The following is a 16889-nucleotide window of genomic DNA, read 5'->3' on the forward strand; positions in this document are numbered from 1 at the left end:
AACAAACAAAAAAAAACCAATTCGTAACGCTTTTCTTAGAAGTCAATGCGTGAAATAGGCTAGATTGCGTTTATTCAACCACTGAACATACATTACATCCAAGGCAGGCTGCGAGGCAGCGCAGAACATCAACATCAGCAGCTTGACCGAGGACGCTCTGTGATGGCGTTTAAGCATGCTTTGGAAAAGCAAGAAGGAAAAAAAACCAACCAGAGAAGCGTGAGTGATGAGACCACACGTTTAACATTTAAGACCTCCCAGGGGTGGGGCTTATGCAGATATATTGTCTCTGACGTAGGAGCAACACCTGATGAGGCCGCAAAGAGTCTGGGGCGGTACCCTTTTCCCTAACCATAACGGAGGCGGTTCCTGGCAAAGCATAAAGCGTCATTAACACGAGAGGCTAGGCGGCGCGTGCTTCTGGAAGGGCAAGCCCAGGTGCGAGTTCCCGGGAAAGAGAGGAAAGAAAAGCCGGCGGCTGGGCGGCGGTCGCCAGCCTTTCAAGAGCATCAGAAGAGACAGGGCGAAGGAGCTTCCTCCCGGCCTAGGAGGCGCCGAGCGCAGGCTGGGTCGGAAGCGGCAAAGCCAGCTAACCCAGCGGATGAGCAGACGGGGTGAGGCGGAGGAGGCACGCCTCAAGGCGCTAGAGCAGCCCCCTTAGGAGGTAGCGGCAAGGGCCACGCCTGGAGAAACACCAGCTGATACCGGAGATACTGCGGGCTCTATCGTTAAACCGGGATGATCAGGCGAAAGCGCGAACGCAGTCCCCCACTACCAGAAATTATGCAGTCGAGTTTCCCGCATTTGGGGAAATCGCAGGGGTCAGCACAGCCGGAGTGCAATGGCTGAGCCTCACCCTGGGAGAACCCCCTTCGTGATCAGGGTATCTCCCCTGCCAGGTAAGTATGAGCTGCCATAGAAGATGGTGGGGGGCGCCACTTCCACACCCCTCGCTAAAGTCGTGGTGGGGGTTTCTGCTCTAACACTTGGCTCTGTGCAGAACAGCTGCTTGGACAAGGTGCCTGCACACAGGAAATTCCTCATTGTTGCCCTTCAGGGAAAAATCTTCCCGTGTTAAGCTGCGCTTGTAAAATCCAGCATTCCCAGAGTGCTTTGCAGCACAAAAATTTGCACGCGGTAGCACCGCCCATCAGCAGGACCTCGCGGCGGGGAAGGAGCATTTACCCCTTGGCGACCTTAAAGCACGAGCCGGGCAACAGGACTTGGCTATCATTTGATGTTGGCACGTAGAACGTTTCCATTAAAGGCTCATGAAACATAGGCAACATTAAGCCCCTCGCGAGGTGTCTATCCTGTTAAGAGTAGGCCTGCCTCGAAAGCTAGTACGACGGCATAGAAGGAAGGCCCTCGAAAGAGGCCAACAAACACAATTAAGGCTGTATCCGCAGAAAGCACAGCTCAACGCGTCGCTACGAGAAGTAACCACTCAGCTTGCGCGTTCCCCCTCCTAACCTGCTCTTGCGAAGAAAGGACCAGTCATCAAAAGCAACAAGCAGCCGTTAGCCACGGCGCTTGATACTCGCTTCGCGCTCAGGGGAACGCACGCGAGCTCTTCATCGTGGTTACCGAGCCTGACCACTTCCGAGCACATTTCTCCGGTCAGGCACTATAGAAATGATCCCTGAAAGTATAGTCTTGACGTCCGCTCTGCGAGGGACACCGTCCCACCTAAAGGCATCGCTATATAGCTTGCAGCGACAAACTAAAGTTAAGACATTCGCACAACTCCGAAAGAGAAGAAGACTTTGCAATGCATGAATCTTATGAAAACAAACAAAAAAAACCCAATTCGTAACGCTTTTCTTAGAAGTCAATGCGTGAAATAGGCTAGATTGCGTTTATTCAACCACTGAACATACATTACATCCAAGGCAGGCTGCGAGGCAGCGCAGAACATCAACATCAGCAGCTTGACCGAGGACGCTCTGTGATGGCGTTTAAGCATGCTTTGGAAAAGCAAGAAGGAAAAAAAACCAACCAGAGAAGCGTGAGTGATGAGACCACACGTTTAACATTTAAGACCTCCCAGGGGTGGGGCTTATGCAGATATATTGTCTCTGACGTAGGAGCAACACCTGATGAGGCCGCAAAGAGTCTGGGGCGGTACCCTTTTCCCTAACCATAACGGAGGCGGTTCCTGGCAAAGCATAAAGCGTCATTAACACGAGAGGCTAGGCGGCGCGTGCTTCTGGAAGGGCAAGCCCAGGTGCGAGTTCCCGGGAAAGAGAGGAAAGAAAAGCCGGCGGCTGGGCGGCGGTCGCCAGCCTTTCAAGAGCATCAGAAGAGACAGGGCGAAGGAGCTTCCTCCCGGCCTAGGAGGCGCCGAGCGCAGGCTGGGTCGGAAGCGGCAAAGCCAGCTAACCCAGGGGATGCGCAGACGGGGTGAGGCGCAGGAGGCACGCCTCAAGGCGCTAGAGCAGCCCCCTTAGGAGGTAGCGGCAAGGGCCACGCCTGGAGAACCACCAGCTGATACCGGAGATACTGCAGGCTCTATCGTCAAACCGGGATGATCATGGGAAAGCGCGAACGCAGTCCCCCACTACCAGAAATTATGCAGTCGAGTTTCCCGCATTTGGGGAAATCGCAGGGGTCAGCACAGCCGGAGTGCAATGGCTGAGCCTCACCCTGGGAGAACCCCCTTCGTGATCAGGGTATCTCCCCTGCCAGGTAAGTATGAGCTGCCATAGAAGATGGTGGGGGGCGCCACTTCCACACCCCTCGCTAAAGTCGTGGTGGGGGTTTCTGCTCTAACACTTGGCTCTGTGCAGAACAGCTGCTTGGACAAGGTGCCTGCACACAGGAAATTCCTCATTGTTGCCCTTCAGGGAAAAATCTTCCCGTGTTAAGCTGCGCTTGTAAAATCCAGCATTCCCAGAGTGCTTTGCAGCACAAAAATTTGCACGCGGTAGCACCGCCCATCAGCAGGACCTCGCGGCGGGGAAGGAGCATTTACCCCTTGGCGACCTTAAAGCACGAGCCGGGCAACAGGACTTGGCTATCATTTGATGTTGGCACGTAGAACGTTTCCATTAAAGGCTCATGAAACATAGGCAACATTAAGCCCCTCGCGAGGTGTCTATCCTGTTAAGAGTAGGCCTGCCTCGAAAGCTAGTACGACGGCATAGAAGGAAGGCCCTCGAAAGAGGCCAACAAACACAATTAAGGCTGTATCCGCAGAAAGCACAGCTCAACGCGTCGCTACGAGAAGTAACCACTCAGCTTGCGCGTTCCCCCTCCTAACCTGCTCTCGCGAAGAAAGGACCAGTCATCAAAAGCAACAAGCAGCCGTTAGCCACGGCGCTTGATACTCGCTTCGCGCTCAGGGGAACGCACGCGAGCTCTTCATCGTGGTTACCGAGCCTGACCACTTCCGAGCACATTTCTCCAGTCGGGCACTATAGAAATGACCCCTGAAAGTACAGTCTTGACGTCCGCTCTGCGAGGGACACCGTCCCACCTAAAGGCATCGCTATATAGCTTGCAGCGACAAACTAAAGTTAAGACATTCGCACAACTCCGAAAGAGAAGAAGACTTTGCAATGCATGAATCTTATGAAAACAAACAAAAAAAACCCAATTCGTAACGCTTTTCTTAGAAGTCAATGCGTGAAATAGGCTAGATTGCGTTTATTCAACCACTGAACATACATTACATCCAAGGCAGGCTGCGAGGCAGCGCAGAACATCAACATCAGCAGCTTGACCGAGGACGCTCTGTGATGGCGTTTAAGCATGCTTTGGAAAAGCAAGAAGGAAAAAAAACCAACCAGAGAAGCGTGAGTGATGAGACCACACGTTTAACATTTAAGACCTCCCAGGGGTGGGGCTTATGCAGATATATTGTCTCTGACGTAGGAGCAACACCTGATGAGGCCGCAAAGAGTCTGGGGCGGTACCCTTTTCCCTAACCATAACGGAGGCGGTTCCTGGCAAAGCATAAAGCGTCATTAACACGAGAGGCTAGGCGGCGCGTGCTTCTGGAAGGGCAAGCCCAGGTGCGAGTTCCCGGGAAAGAGAGGAAAGAAAAGCCGGCGGCTGGGCGGCGGTCGCCAGCCTTTCAAGAGCATCAGAAGAGACAGGGCGAAGGAGCTTCCTCCCGGCCTAGGAGGCGCCGAGCGCAGGCTGGGTCGGAAGCGGCAAAGCCAGCTAACCCAGCGGATGAGCAGACGGGGTGAGGCGGAGGAGGCACGCCTCAAGGCGCTAGAGCAGCCCCCTTAGGAGGTAGCGGCAAGGGCCACGCCTGGAGAAACACCAGCTGATACCGGAGATACTGCGGGCTCTATCGTTAAACCGGGATGATCAGGCGAAAGCGCGAACGCAGTCCCCCACTACCAGAAATTATGCAGTCGAGTTTCCCGCATTTGGGGAAATCGCAGGGGTCAGCACAGCCGGAGTGCAATGGCTGAGCCTCACCCTGGGAGAACCCCCTTCGTGATCAGGGTATCTCCCCTGCCAGGTAAGTATGAGCTGCCATAGAAGATGGTGGGGGGCGCCACTTCCACACCCCTCGCTAAAGTCGTGGTGGGGGTTTCTGCTCTAACACTTGGCTCTGTGCAGAACAGCTGCTTGGACAAGGTGCCTGCACACAGGAAATTCCTCATTGTTGCCCTTCAGGGAAAAATCTTCCCGTGTTAAGCTGCGCTTGTAAAATCCAGCATTCCCAGAGTGCTTTGCAGCACAAAAAGTTGCACGCGGTAGCACCGCCCATCAGCAGGACCTCGCGGCGGGGAAGGAGCATTTACCCCTTGGCGACCTTAAAGCACGAGCCGGGCAACAGGACTTGGCTATCATTTGATGTTGGCACGTAGAACGTTTCCATTAAAGGCTCATGAAACATAGGCAACATTAAGCCCCTCGCGAGGTGTCTATCCTGTTAAGAGTAGGCCTGCCTCGAAAGCTAGTACGACGGCATAGAAGGAAGGCCCTCGAAAGAGGCCAACAAACACAATTAAGGCTGTATCCGCAGAAAGCACAGCTCAACGCGTCGCTACGAGAAGTAACCACTCAGCTTGCGCGTTCCCCCTCCTAACCTGCTCTCGCGAAGAAAGGACCAGTCATCAAAAGCAACAAGCAGCCGTTAGCCACGGCGCTTGATACTCGCTTCGCGCTCAGGGGAACGCACGCGAGCTCTTCATCGTGGTTACCGAGCCTGACCACTTCCGAGCACATTTCTCCGGTCAGGCACTATAGAAATGATCCCTGAAAGTACAGTCTTGACGTCCACTCTGCGAGGGACACCGTCCCACCTAAAGGCATCGCTATATAGCTTGCAGCGACAAACTAAAGTTAAGACATTCGCACAACTCCGAAAGAGAAGAAGACTTTGCAATGCATGAATCTTATGAAAACAAACAAAAAAAAACAATTCGTAACGCTTTTCTTAGAAGTCAATGCGTGAAATAGGCTAGATTGCGTTTATTCAACCACTGAACATACATTACATCCAAGGCAGGCTGCGAGGCAGCGCAGAACATCAACATCAGCAGCTTGACCGAGGACGCTCTGTGATGGCGTTTAAGCATGCTTTGGAAAAGCAAGAAGGAAAAAAAACCAACCAGAGAAGCGTGAGTGATGAGACCACACGTTTAACATTTAAGACCTCCCAGGGGTGGGGCTTATGCAGATATATTGTCTCTGACGTAGGAGCAACACCTGATGAGGCCGCAAAGAGTCTGGGGCGGTACCCTTTTCCCTAACCATAACGGAGGCGGTTCCTGGCAAAGCATAAAGCGTCATTAACACGAGAGGCTAGGCGGCGCGTGCTTCTGGAAGGGCAAGCCCAGGTGCGAGTTCCCGGGAAAGAGAGGAAAGAAAAGCCGGCGGCTGGGCGGCGGTCGCCAGCCTTTCAAGAGCATCAGAAGAGACAGGGCGAAGGAGCTTCCTCCCGGCCTAGGAGGCGCCGAGCGCAGGCTGGGTCGGAAGCGGCAAAGCCAGCTAACCCAGCGGATGAGCAGACGGGGTGAGGCGGAGGAGGCACGCCTCAAGGCGCTAGAGCAGCCCCCTTAGGAGGTAGCGGCAAGGGCCACGCCTGGAGAACCACCAGCTGATACCAGAGATACTGCGGGCTCTATCGTTAAACCGGGATGATCAGGGGAAAGCGCGAACGCAGTCCCCCACTACCAGAAATTATGCAGTCGAGTTTCCCGCATTTGGGGAAATCGCAGGGGTCAGCACAGCCAGAGTGCAATGGCTGAGCCTCACCCTGGGAGAACCCCCTTCGTGATCAGGGTATCTCCCCTGCCAGGTAAGTATGAGCTGCCATAGAAGATGGTGGGGGGCGCCACTTCCACACCCCTCGCTAAAGTCGTGGTGGGGGTTTCTGCTCTAACACTTGGCTCTGTGCAGAACAGCTGCTTGGACAAGGTGCCTGCACACAGGAAATTCCTCATTGTTGCCCTTCAGGGAAAAATCTTCCCGTGTTAAGCTGCGCTTGTAAAATCCAGCATTCCCAGAGTGCTTTGCAGCACAAAAATTTGCACGCGGTAGCACCGCCCATCAGCAGGACCTCGCGGCGGGGATGGAGCATTTACCCCTTGGCGACCTTAAAGCACGAGCCGGGCAACAGGACTTGGCTATCATTTGATGTTGGCACGTAGAACGTTTCCATTAAAGGCTCATGAAACATAGGCAACATTAAGCCCCTCGCGAGGTGTCTATCCTGTTAAGAGTAGGCCTGCCTCGAAAGCTAGTACGACGGCATAGAAGGAAGGCCCTCGAAAGAGGCCAACAAACACAATTAAGGCTGTATCCGCAGAAAGCACAGCTCAACGCGTCGCTACGAGAAGTAACCACTCAGCTTGCGCGTTCCCCCTCCTAACCTGCTCTCGCGAAGAAAGGACCAGTCATCAAAAGCAACAAGCAGCCGTTAGCCACGGCGCTTGATACTCGCTTCGCGCTCAGGGGAACGCACGCGAGCTCTTCATCGTGGTTACCGAGCCTGACCACTTCCGAGCACATTTCTCCAGTCGGGCACTATAGAAATGACCCCTGAAAGTACAGTCTTGACGTCCGCTCTGCGAGGGACACCGTCCCACCTAAAGGCATCGCTATATAGCTTGCAGCGACAAACTAAAGTTAAGACATTCGCACAACTCCGAAAGAGAAGAAGACTTTGCAATGCATGAATCTTATGAAAACAAACAAAAAAAAACCAATTCGTAACGCTTTTCTTAGAAGTCAATGCGTGAAATAGGCTAGATTGCGTTTATTCAACCACTGAACATACATTACATCCAAGGCAGGCTGCGAGGCAGCGCAGAACATCAACATCAGCAGCTTGACCGAGGACGCTCTGTGATGGCGTTTAAGCATGCTTTGGAAAAGCAAGAAGGAAAAAAAACCAACCAGAGAAGCGTGAGTGATGAGACCACACGTTTAACATTTAAGACCTCCCAGGGGTGGGGCTTATGCAGATATATTGTCTCTGACGTAGGAGCAACACCTGATGAGGCCGCAAAGAGTCTGGGGCGGTACCCTTTTCCCTAACCATAACGGAGGCGGTTCCTGGCAAAGCATAAAGCGTCATTAACACGAGAGGCTAGGCGGCGCGTGCTTCTGGAAGGGCAAGCCCAGGTGCGAGTTCCCGGGAAAGAGAGGAAAGAAAAGCCGGCGGCTGGGCGGCGGTCGCCAGCCTTTCAAGAGCATCAGAAGAGACAGGGCGAAGGAGCTTCCTCCCGGCCTAGGAGGCGCCGAGCGCAGGCTGGGTCGGAAGCGGCAAAGCCAGCTAACCCTGCGGATGCGCAGACGGGGTGAGGCGCAGGAGGCACGCCTCAAGGCGCTAGAGCAGCCCCCTTAGGAGGTAGCGGCAAGGGCCACGCCTGGAGAACCACCAGCTGATACCAGAGATACTGCGGGCTCTATCGTTAAACCGGGATGATCAGGGGAAAGCGCGAACGCAGTCCCCCACTACCAGAAATTATGCAGTCGAGTTTCCCGCATTTGGGGAAATCGCAGGGGTCAGCACAGCCAGAGTGCAATGGCTGAGCCTCACCCTGGGAGAACCCCCTTCGTGATCAGGGTATCTCCCCTGCCAGGTAAGTATGAGCTGCCATAGAAGATGGTGGGGGGCGCCACTTCCACACCCCTCGCTAAAGTCGTGGTGGGGGTTTCTGCTCTAACACTTGGCTCTGTGCAGAACAGCTGCTTGGACAAGGTGCCTGCACACAGGAAATTCCTCATTGTTGCCCTTCAGGGAAAAATCTTCCCGTGTTAAGCTGCGCTTGTAAAATCCAGCATTCCCAGAGTGCTTTGCAGCACAAAAATTTGCACGCGGTAGCACCGCCCATCAGCAGGACCTCGCGGCGGGGAAGGAGCATTTACCCCTTGGCGACCTTAAAGCACGAGCCGGGCAACAGGACTTGGCTATCATTTGATGTTGGCACGTAGAACGTTTCCATTAAAGGCTCATGAAACATAGGCAACATTAAGCCCCTCGCGAGGTGTCTATCCTGTTAAGAGTAGGCCTGCCTCGAAAGCTAGTACGACGGCATAGAAGGAAGGCCCTCGAAAGAGGCCAACAAACACAATTAAGGCTGTATCCGCAGAAAGCACAGCTCAACGCGTCGCTACGAGAAGTAACCACTCAGCTTGCGCGTTCCCCCTCCTAACCTGCTCTCGCGAAGAAAGGACCAGTCATCAAAAGCAACAAGCAGCCGTTAGCCACGGCGCTTGATACTCGCTTCGCGCTCAGGGGAACGCACGCGAGCTCTTCATCGTGGTTACCGAGCCTGACCACTTCCGAGCACATTTCTCCAGTCGGGCACTATAGAAATGACCCCTGAAAGTACAGTCTTGACGTCCGCTCTGCGAGGGACACCGTCCCACCTAAAGGCATCGCTATATAGCTTGCAGCGACAAACTAAAGTTAAGACATTCGCACAACTCCGAAAGAGAAGAAGACTTTGCAATGCATGAATCTTATGAAAACAAACAAAAAAAACCCAATTCGTAACGCTTTTCTTAGAAGTCAATGCGTGAAATAGGCTAGATTGCGTTTATTCAACCACTGAACATACATTACATCCAAGGCAGGCTGCGAGGCAGCGCAGAACATCAACATCAGCAGCTTGACCGAGGACGCTCTGTGATGGCGTTTTAAGCATGCTTTGGAAAAGCAAGAAGGAAAAAAAACCAACCAGAGAAGCGTGAGTGATGAGACCACACGTTTAACATTTAAGACCTCCCAGGGGTGGGGCTTATGCAGATATATTGTCTCTGACGTAGGAGCAACACCTGATGAGGCCGCAAAGAGTCTGGGGCGGTACCCTTTTCCCTAACCATAACGGAGGCGGTTCCTGGCAAAGCATAAAGCGTCATTAACACGAGAGGCTAGGCGGCGCGTGCTTCTGGAAGGGCAAGCCCAGGTGCGAGTTCCCGGGAAAGAGAGGAAAGAAAAGCCGGCGGCTGGGGCGGCGGTCGCCAGCCTTTCAAGAGCATCAGAAGAGACAGGGCGAAGGAGCTTCCTCCCGGCCTAGGAGGCGCCGAGCGCAGGCTGGGTCGGAAGCGGCAAAGCCAGCTAACCCAGCGGATGAGCAGACGGGGTGAGGCGGAGGAGGCACGCCTCAAGGCGCTAGAGCAGCCCCCTTAGGAGGTAGCGGCAAGGGCCACGCCTGGAGAAACACCAGCTGATACCGGAGATACTGCGGGCTCTATCGTTAAACCGGGATGATCAGGCGAAAGCGCGAACGCAGTCCCCCACTACCAGAAATTATGCAGTCCGAGTTTCCCGCATTTGGGGGAAATCGCAGGGGTCAGCACAGCCGGAGTGCAATGGCTGAGCCTCACCCTGGGAGAACCCCCCTTCGTGATCAGGGTATCTCCCCTGCCAGGTAAGTATGAGCTGCCATAGAAGATGGTGGGGGGCGCCACTTCCACACCCCTCGCTAAAGTCGTGGTGGGGGGTTTCTGCTCTAACACTTGGCTCTGTGCAGAACAGCTGCTTGGACAAGGTGCCTGCACACAGGAAATTCCTCATTGTTGCCCTTCAGGGAAAAATCTTCCCGTGTTAAGCTGCGCTTGTAAAATCCAGCATTCCCAGAGTGCTTTGCAGCACAAAAAGTTGCACGCGGTAGCACCGCCCATCAGCAGGACCTCGCGGCGGGGAAGGAGCATTTACCCCTTGGCGACCTTAAAGCACGAGCCGGGCAACAGGACTTGGCTATCATTTGATGTTGGCACGTAGAACGTTTCCATTAAAGGCTCATGAAACATAGGCAACATTAAGCCCCTCGCGAGGTGTCTATCCTGTTAAGAGTAGGCCTGCCTCGAAAGCTAGTACGACGGCATAGAAGGAAGGCCCTCGAAAGAGGCCAACAAACACAATTAAGGCTGTATCCGCAGAAAGCACAGCTCAACGCGTCGCTACGAGAAGTAACCACTCAGCTTGCGCGTTCCCCCTCCTAACCTGCTCTCGCGAAGAAAGGACCAGTCATCAAAAGCAACAAGCAGCCGTTAGCCACGGCGCTTGATACTCGCTTCGCGCTCAGGGGAACGCACGCGAGCCTCTTCATCGTGGTTACCGAGCCTGACCACTTCCGAGCACATTTCTCCGGTCGGGCACTATAGAAATGATCCCTGAAAGTAACAGTCTTGACGTCCGCTCTGCGAGGGACACCGTCCCACCTAAAGGCATCGCTATATAGCTTGCAGCGACAAACTAAAGTTAAGACATTCGCACAACTCCGAAAGAGAAGAAGACTTTGCAATGCATGAATCTTATGAAAACAAACAAAAAAAAAACAATGTCGTAACGCTTTTCTTAGAAGTCAATGCGTGAAATAGGCTAGATTGCGTTTATTCAACCACTGAACATACATTTACATCCAAGGCAGGCTGCGAGGCAGCGCAGAACATCAACATCAGCAGCTTGACCGAGGACGCTCTGTGATGGCGTTTAAGCATGCTTTGGAAAAGCAAGAAGGAAAAAAAACCAACCAGAGAAGCGTGAGTGATGAGACCACACGTTTAACATTTAAGACCTCCCAGGGGTGGGGCTTATGCAGATATATTGTCTCTGACGTAGGAGCAACACCTGATGAAGGCCGCAAAAGAGTCTGGGGCGGTACCCTTTTCCCTAACCATAACGGAGGCGGTTCCTGGCAAAGCATAAAGCGTCATTAACACGAGAGGCTAGGCGGCGCGTGCTTCTGGAAGGGCAAGCCCAGGTGCGAGTTCCCGGGAAAGAGAGGAAAGAAAAGCCGGCGGCTGGGCGGCGGGTCGCCAGCCTTTCAAGAGCATCAGAAGAGACAGGGCGAAGGAGCTTCCTCCCGGCCTAGGAGGCGCCGAGAGGCAGGCTGGGTCGGAAGCGGCAAAGCCATGCTAACCCAGCGGGATGAGCAGACGGGGTGAGGCGGAGGAGGCACGCCTCAAGGCGCTAGAGCAGCCCCCCTTAGGAGGTAGCGGCAAGGGCCACGCCTGGAGAACCACCAGCTGATACCAGAGATACTGCGGGCTCTATCGTTAAACCGGGATGATCAGGGGAAAGCGCGAACGCAGTCCCCCACTACCAGAAATTATGCAGTCGAGTTTCCCGCATTTGGGGAAATCGCAGGGGTCAGCACAGCCAGAGTGCAATGGCTGAGCCTCACCCTGGGAGAACCCCCTTCGTGATCAGGGTATCTCCCCTGCCAGGTAAGTATGAGCTGCCATAGAAGATGGTGGGGGGGCGCCACTTCCACACCCCTCGCTAAAGTCGTGGTGGGGGTTTCTGCTCTAACACTTGGCTCTGTGCAGAACAGCTGCTTGGACAAGGTGCCTGCACACAGGAAATTCCTCATTGTTGCCCTTCAGGGAAAAATCTTCCCGTGTTAAGCTGCGCTTGTAAAATCCAGCATTCCCAGAGTGCTTTGCAGCACAAAAATTTGCACGCGGTAGCACCGCCCATCAGCAGGACCTCGCGGCGGGGGATGGAGCATTTACCCCTTGGCGACCTTAAAGCACGAGCCGGGCAACAGGACTTGGCTATCATTTGATGTTGGCACGTAGAACGTTTCCATTAAAGGCTCATGAAACATAGGCAACATTAAGCCCCTCGCGAGGTGTCTATCCTGTTAAGAGTAGGCCTGCCCTCGAAAGCTAGTACGACGGCATAGAAGGAAGGCCCTCGAAAGAGGCCAACAAACACAATTAAGGCTGTATCCGCAGAAAGCACAGCTCAACCGCGTCGCTACGAGAAGTAACCACTCAGCTTGCGCGTTCCCCCTCCTAACCTGCTCTCGCGAAGAAAGGACCAGTCATCAAAAGCAACAAGCAGCCGTTAGCCACGGCGCTTGATACTCGCTTCGCGCTCAGGGGAACGCACGCGAGCTCTTCATCGTGGTTACCGAGCCTGACCGCTTCCGAGCACATTTCTCCAGTCGGGCACTATAGAAATGACCCCTGAAAGTACAGTCTTGACGTCCGCTCTGCGAGGGACACCGTCCCACCTAAAGGCATCGCTATATAGCTTGCAGCGACAAACTAAAGTTAAGACATTCGCACAACTCCGAAAGAGAAGAAGACTTTGCAATGCATGAATCTTATGAAAAACAAACAAAAAAAAACCAATTCGTAACGCTTTTCTTAGAAGTCAATGCGTGAAATAGGCTAGATTGCGTTTATTCAACCACTGAACATACATTACATCCAAGGCAGGCTGCGAGGCAGCGCAGAACATCAACATCAGCAGCTTGACCGAGGACGCTCTGTGATGGCGTATTAAGCATGCTTTGGAAAAGCAAGAAGGAAAAAAAACCAACCAGAGAAGCGTGAGTGATGAGACCACACGTTTAACATTTAAGACCTCCCAGGGGTGGGGCTTATGCAGATATATTGTCCTCTGACGTAGGAGCAACACCTGATGAGGCCGCAAAGAGTCTGGGGCGGTACCCTTTTCCCTAACCATAACGGAGGCGGGTTCCTGGCAAAGCATAAAGCGTCATTAACACGAGAGGCTAGGCGGCGCGTGCTTCTGGAAGGGCAAGCCCAGGTGCGAGTTCCCGGGAAAGAGAGGAAAGAAAAGCCGGCGGCTGGGCGGCGGTCGCCAGCCTTTCAAGAGCATCAGAAGAGACAGGGCGAAGGAGCTTCCTCCCGGCCTAGGAGGCGCCCCGAGCGCAGGCTGGGTCGGAAGCGGCAAAGCCAGCTAACCCTGCGGATGCGCAGACGGGGTGAGGCGCAGGAGGCACGCCTCAAGGCGCTTAGAGCAGCCCCCTTAGGAGTAGCGGCAAGGGCCACGCCTGGAGAACCACCAGCTGATACCAGAGATACTGCGGGCTCTATCGTTTAAACCGGGATGATCAGGGGAAAGCGCGAACGCAGTCCCCCACTACCAGAAATTATGCAGTCGAGTTTCCCGCATTTGGGGGAAATCGCAGGGGTCAGCACAGCCAGAGTGCAATGGCTGAGCCTCACCCTGGGAGAACCCCCTTCGTGATCAGGGTATCTCCCCTGCCAGGTAAGTATGAGCTGCCATAGAAGATGGTGGGGGGCGCCACTTCCACACCCCTCGCTAAAGTCGTGGTGGGGGGTTTCTGCTCTAACACTTGGCTCTGTGCAGAACAGCTGCTTGGACAAGGTGCCTGCACACAGGAAATTCCTCATTGTTGCCCTTCAGGGAAAAATCTTCCCGTGTTAAGCTGCGCTTGTAAAATCCAGCATTCCCAGAGTGCTTTGCAGCACAAAAAATTTGCACGCGGTAGCACCGCCATCAGCAGGACCTCGCGGCGGGGAAGGAGCATTTACCCCTTGGCGACCTTAAAGCACGAGCCGGGCAACAGGACTTGGCTATCATTTGATGTTGGCACGTAGAACGTTTCCATTAAAGGCTCATGAAACATAGGCAACATTAAGCCCCTCGCGAGGTGTCTATCCTGTTAAGAGTAGGCCTGCCTCGAAAGCTAGTACGACGGCATAGAAGGAAGGCCCTCGAAAGAGGCCAACAAACACAATTAAGGCTGTATATCCGCAGAAAGCACAGCTCAACGCGTCGCTACGAGAAGTAACCACTCAGCTTGCGCGTTCCCCCTCCTAACCCTGCTCTCGCGAAGAAAGGACCAGTCATCAAAAGCAACAAGCAGCCGTTAGCCACGGCGCTTGATACTCGCTTCGCCGCTCAGGGGAACGCACGCGAGCTCTTCATCGTGGTTACCGAGCCTGACCACTTCCGAGCACATTTCTCCAGTCGGGCACTATAGAAATGACCCTCTGAAAGTACAGTCTTGACGTCCGCTCTGCGAGGGACACCGTCCCACCTAAAGGCAATCGCTATATAGCTTGCAGCGACAAACTAAAGTTAAGACATTCGCACAACTCCGAAAGAGAAGAAGACTTTGCAATGCATGAATCTTATGAAAACAAACAAAAAAAACCCAATTCGTAACGCTTTTCTTAGAAGTCAATGCGTGAAATAGGCTAGATTGCGTTTATTCAACCACTGAACATACATTACATCCAAGGCAGGCTGCGAGGCAGCGCGCAGAACATCAACATCAGCAGCTTGACCGAGGGACGCTCTGTGATGGCGTTTAAGCATGCTTTGGAAAAGCAAGAAGGAAAAAAAACCAACCAGAGAAGCGTGAGTGATGAGACCACACGTTTAACATTTAAGACCTCCCAGGGGTGGGGCTTATGCAGATATATTGTCTCTGACGTAGGAGCAACACCTGATGAGGCCGCAAAGAGTCTGGGGCGGTACCCTTTTCCCTAACCATAACGGAGGCGGTTCCTGGCAAAGCATAAAGCGTCATTAACACGAGAGGCTAGGCGGCGCGTGCTTCTGGAAAGGGCAAGCCCAGGTGCGAGTTCCCGGGAAAGAGAGGAAAGAAAAGCCGGCGGCTGGGCGGCGGTCGCCAGGCCTTTCAAGAGCATCAGAAGAGACAGGGCGAAGGAGCTTCCTCCCGGCCTAGGAGGCGCCGAGCGCAGGCTGGGTCGGAAGCGGCAAAGCCAGCTAACCCAGCGGATGAGCAGACGGGGTGAGGCGGAGGAGGCACGCCTCAAGGCGCTAGAGCAGCCCCCTTAGGAGGTAGCGGCAAGGGCCACGCCTGGAGAAACACCAGCTGATACCGGAGATACTGCGGGCTCTATCGTTAAACCGGGGATGATCAGGCGAAAGCGCGAACGCAGTCCCCCACTACCAGAAATTATGCAGTCGAGTTTCCCTGCATTTGGGGAAATCGCAGGGGTCAGCACAGCCGGAGTGCAATGGCTGAGCCTCACCCTGGGAGAACCCCCTTCGTGATCAGGGTATCTCCCCTGCCAGGTAAGTATGAGCTGCCATAGAAGATGGTGGGGGGCGCCACTTCCACACCCCTCGCTAAAGTCGTGGTGGGGGTTTTCTGCTCTAACACTTGGCTCTGTGCAGAACAGCTGCTTGGACAAGGTGCCTGCACACAGGAAATTCCTCATTGTTGCCCTTCAGGGAAAAATCTTCCCGTGTTAAGCTGCGCTTGTAAAATCCAGCATTCCCAGAGTGCTTTGCAGCACAAAAAGTTGCACGCGGTAGCACCGCCCATCAGCAGGACCTCGCGGCGGGGAAGGAGCATTTACCCCTTGGCGACCTTAAAGCACGAGCCGGGCAACAGGACTTGGCTATCATTTGATGTTGGCACGTAGAACGTTTCCATTAAAGGCTCATGAAACATAGGCAACATTAAGCCCCTCGCGAGGTGTCTATCCTGTTAAGAGTAGGCCTGCCTCGAAAGCTAGTACGACGGCATAGAAGGAAGGCCCTCGAAAGAGGCCAACAAACACAATTAAGGCTGTATCCGCAGAAAGCACAGCTCAACGCGTCGCTACGAGAAGTAACCACTCAGCTTGCGCGTTCCCCCTCCTAACCTGCTCTCGCGAAGAAAGGACCAGTCATCAAAAGCAACAAGCAGCCGTTAGCCACGGCGCTTGATACTCGCTTCGCGCTCAGGGGAACGCACGCGAGCTCTTCATCGTGGTTACCGAGCCTGACCACTTCCGAGCACATTTCTCCGGTCGGGCACTATAGAAATGATCCCTGAAAGTACAGTCTTGACGTCCGCTCTGCGAGGGACACCGTCCCACCTAAAGGCATCGCTATATAGCTTGCAGCGACAAACTAAAGTTAAGACATTCGCACAACTCCGAAAGAGAAGAAGACTTTGCAATGCATGAATCTTATGAAAACAAACAAAAAAAAACAATTCGTAACGCTTTTCTTAGAAGTCAATGCGTGAAATAGGCTATGATTGCGTTTATTCAACACTGAACATACATTACATCCAAGGCAGGCTGCGAGGCAGCGCAGAACATCAACATCAGCAGCTTGACCGAGGACGCTCTGTGATGGCGTTTAAGCATGCTTTGGAAAAGCAAGAAGGAAAAAAAAACCAACCAGAGAAGCGTGAGTGATGAGACCACACGTTTAACATTTAAGACCTCCCAGGGGTGGGGCTTATGCAGATATATTGTCTCTGACGTAGGAGCAACACCTGATGAGGCCGCAAAGAGTCTGGGGCGGTACCCTTTTCCCTAACCATAACGGAGGCGGTTCCTGGCAGAAGCATAAAGCGTCATTAACACGAGAGGCTAAGCGGCGCGTGCTTCTGGAAGGGCAAGCCCAGGTGCGAGTTCCCGGGGAAAGAGAGAAAGAAAAGCCGGCGGCTGGGCGGCGGTCGCCAGCCTTTCAAGAGCATCAGAAGAGACAGGGCGAAGGAGCTTCCTCCCGGCCTAGGAGGCGCCGAGCGCAGGCTGGGTCGGAAGCGGCAAAGCCAGCTAACCCAGCGGCATGAGGCAGACGGGGTGAGGCGGGAGGAGGCACGCCCTCAAGGCGCTAGAGCAGCCCCCTTAGGAGGTAGCGGCAAGGGCCACGGCCTGGAGAACCACCAGCTGATACCAGAGATACTGCGGGCTCTATCGTTAAACCGGGA

The 16889-nt window shown here is 53.9% G+C and overlaps 18 non-coding genes across 18 annotated transcripts; all 18 read right to left on the reverse strand.

Annotated features, from left to right (window-relative positions):
* Positions 1 to 743: 743 nt before the first annotated feature.
* Positions 744 to 907, reverse strand: LOC149271484 (U1 spliceosomal RNA). The gene has a single exon (XR_016279723.1). It is a non-coding gene; the product is annotated as a U1 spliceosomal RNA (small nuclear RNA).
* A 535-nt stretch (positions 908 to 1442) lies between these two features.
* LOC149271485 (small nucleolar RNA U3) lies at positions 1443 to 1658 on the reverse strand. Its single transcript, XR_016279732.1, has one exon. It is a non-coding gene; the product is annotated as a small nucleolar RNA U3 (small nucleolar RNA).
* An 874-nt stretch (positions 1659 to 2532) lies between these two features.
* On the reverse strand, positions 2533 to 2696 carry LOC149271486 (U1 spliceosomal RNA). Its single transcript, XR_016279720.1, has one exon. It is a non-coding gene; the product is annotated as a U1 spliceosomal RNA (small nuclear RNA).
* Positions 2697 to 3231: 535 nt separating this feature from the next.
* LOC149271487 (small nucleolar RNA U3) lies at positions 3232 to 3447 on the reverse strand. Its single transcript, XR_016279735.1, has one exon. It is a non-coding gene; the product is annotated as a small nucleolar RNA U3 (small nucleolar RNA).
* An 874-nt stretch (positions 3448 to 4321) lies between these two features.
* Positions 4322 to 4485, reverse strand: LOC149271488 (U1 spliceosomal RNA). Its single transcript, XR_016279724.1, has one exon. It is a non-coding gene; the product is annotated as a U1 spliceosomal RNA (small nuclear RNA).
* A 535-nt stretch (positions 4486 to 5020) lies between these two features.
* LOC149271489 (small nucleolar RNA U3) lies at positions 5021 to 5236 on the reverse strand. The gene has a single exon (XR_016279731.1). It is a non-coding gene; the product is annotated as a small nucleolar RNA U3 (small nucleolar RNA).
* Positions 5237 to 6109: 873 nt separating this feature from the next.
* LOC149271490 (U1 spliceosomal RNA) lies at positions 6110 to 6273 on the reverse strand. Its single transcript, XR_016279727.1, has one exon. It is a non-coding gene; the product is annotated as a U1 spliceosomal RNA (small nuclear RNA).
* Positions 6274 to 6808: 535 nt separating this feature from the next.
* On the reverse strand, positions 6809 to 7024 carry LOC149271491 (small nucleolar RNA U3). The gene has a single exon (XR_016279736.1). It is a non-coding gene; the product is annotated as a small nucleolar RNA U3 (small nucleolar RNA).
* An 874-nt stretch (positions 7025 to 7898) lies between these two features.
* On the reverse strand, positions 7899 to 8062 carry LOC149271492 (U1 spliceosomal RNA). The gene has a single exon (XR_016279738.1). It is a non-coding gene; the product is annotated as a U1 spliceosomal RNA (small nuclear RNA).
* Positions 8063 to 8597: 535 nt separating this feature from the next.
* Positions 8598 to 8813, reverse strand: LOC149271493 (small nucleolar RNA U3). The gene has a single exon (XR_016279737.1). It is a non-coding gene; the product is annotated as a small nucleolar RNA U3 (small nucleolar RNA).
* An 876-nt stretch (positions 8814 to 9689) lies between these two features.
* On the reverse strand, positions 9690 to 9856 carry LOC149271494 (U1 spliceosomal RNA). The gene has a single exon (XR_016279726.1). It is a non-coding gene; the product is annotated as a U1 spliceosomal RNA (small nuclear RNA).
* A 536-nt stretch (positions 9857 to 10392) lies between these two features.
* Positions 10393 to 10610, reverse strand: LOC149271495 (small nucleolar RNA U3). The gene has a single exon (XR_016279742.1). It is a non-coding gene; the product is annotated as a small nucleolar RNA U3 (small nucleolar RNA).
* An 883-nt stretch (positions 10611 to 11493) lies between these two features.
* On the reverse strand, positions 11494 to 11657 carry LOC149271496 (U1 spliceosomal RNA). Its single transcript, XR_016279745.1, has one exon. It is a non-coding gene; the product is annotated as a U1 spliceosomal RNA (small nuclear RNA).
* Positions 11658 to 12196: 539 nt separating this feature from the next.
* On the reverse strand, positions 12197 to 12412 carry LOC149271497 (small nucleolar RNA U3). Its single transcript, XR_016279739.1, has one exon. It is a non-coding gene; the product is annotated as a small nucleolar RNA U3 (small nucleolar RNA).
* Positions 12413 to 13293: 881 nt separating this feature from the next.
* LOC149271498 (U1 spliceosomal RNA) lies at positions 13294 to 13458 on the reverse strand. The gene has a single exon (XR_016279746.1). It is a non-coding gene; the product is annotated as a U1 spliceosomal RNA (small nuclear RNA).
* Positions 13459 to 13996: 538 nt separating this feature from the next.
* On the reverse strand, positions 13997 to 14215 carry LOC149271499 (small nucleolar RNA U3). The gene has a single exon (XR_016279744.1). It is a non-coding gene; the product is annotated as a small nucleolar RNA U3 (small nucleolar RNA).
* An 881-nt stretch (positions 14216 to 15096) lies between these two features.
* LOC149271500 (U1 spliceosomal RNA) lies at positions 15097 to 15261 on the reverse strand. Its single transcript, XR_016279725.1, has one exon. It is a non-coding gene; the product is annotated as a U1 spliceosomal RNA (small nuclear RNA).
* A 536-nt stretch (positions 15262 to 15797) lies between these two features.
* Positions 15798 to 16013, reverse strand: LOC149271501 (small nucleolar RNA U3). The gene has a single exon (XR_016279733.1). It is a non-coding gene; the product is annotated as a small nucleolar RNA U3 (small nucleolar RNA).
* Between the last annotated feature and the right edge of the window lie 876 nt (positions 16014 to 16889).

Source organism: Sceloporus occidentalis, unplaced genomic scaffold, assembly GCF_023333645.1.
Source record: "Sceloporus occidentalis isolate IW3139 unplaced genomic scaffold, rSceOcc1.0.p SCAF_503, whole genome shotgun sequence".
NCBI classification, from domain to species: domain Eukaryota; kingdom Metazoa; phylum Chordata; class Lepidosauria; order Squamata; family Phrynosomatidae; genus Sceloporus; species Sceloporus occidentalis.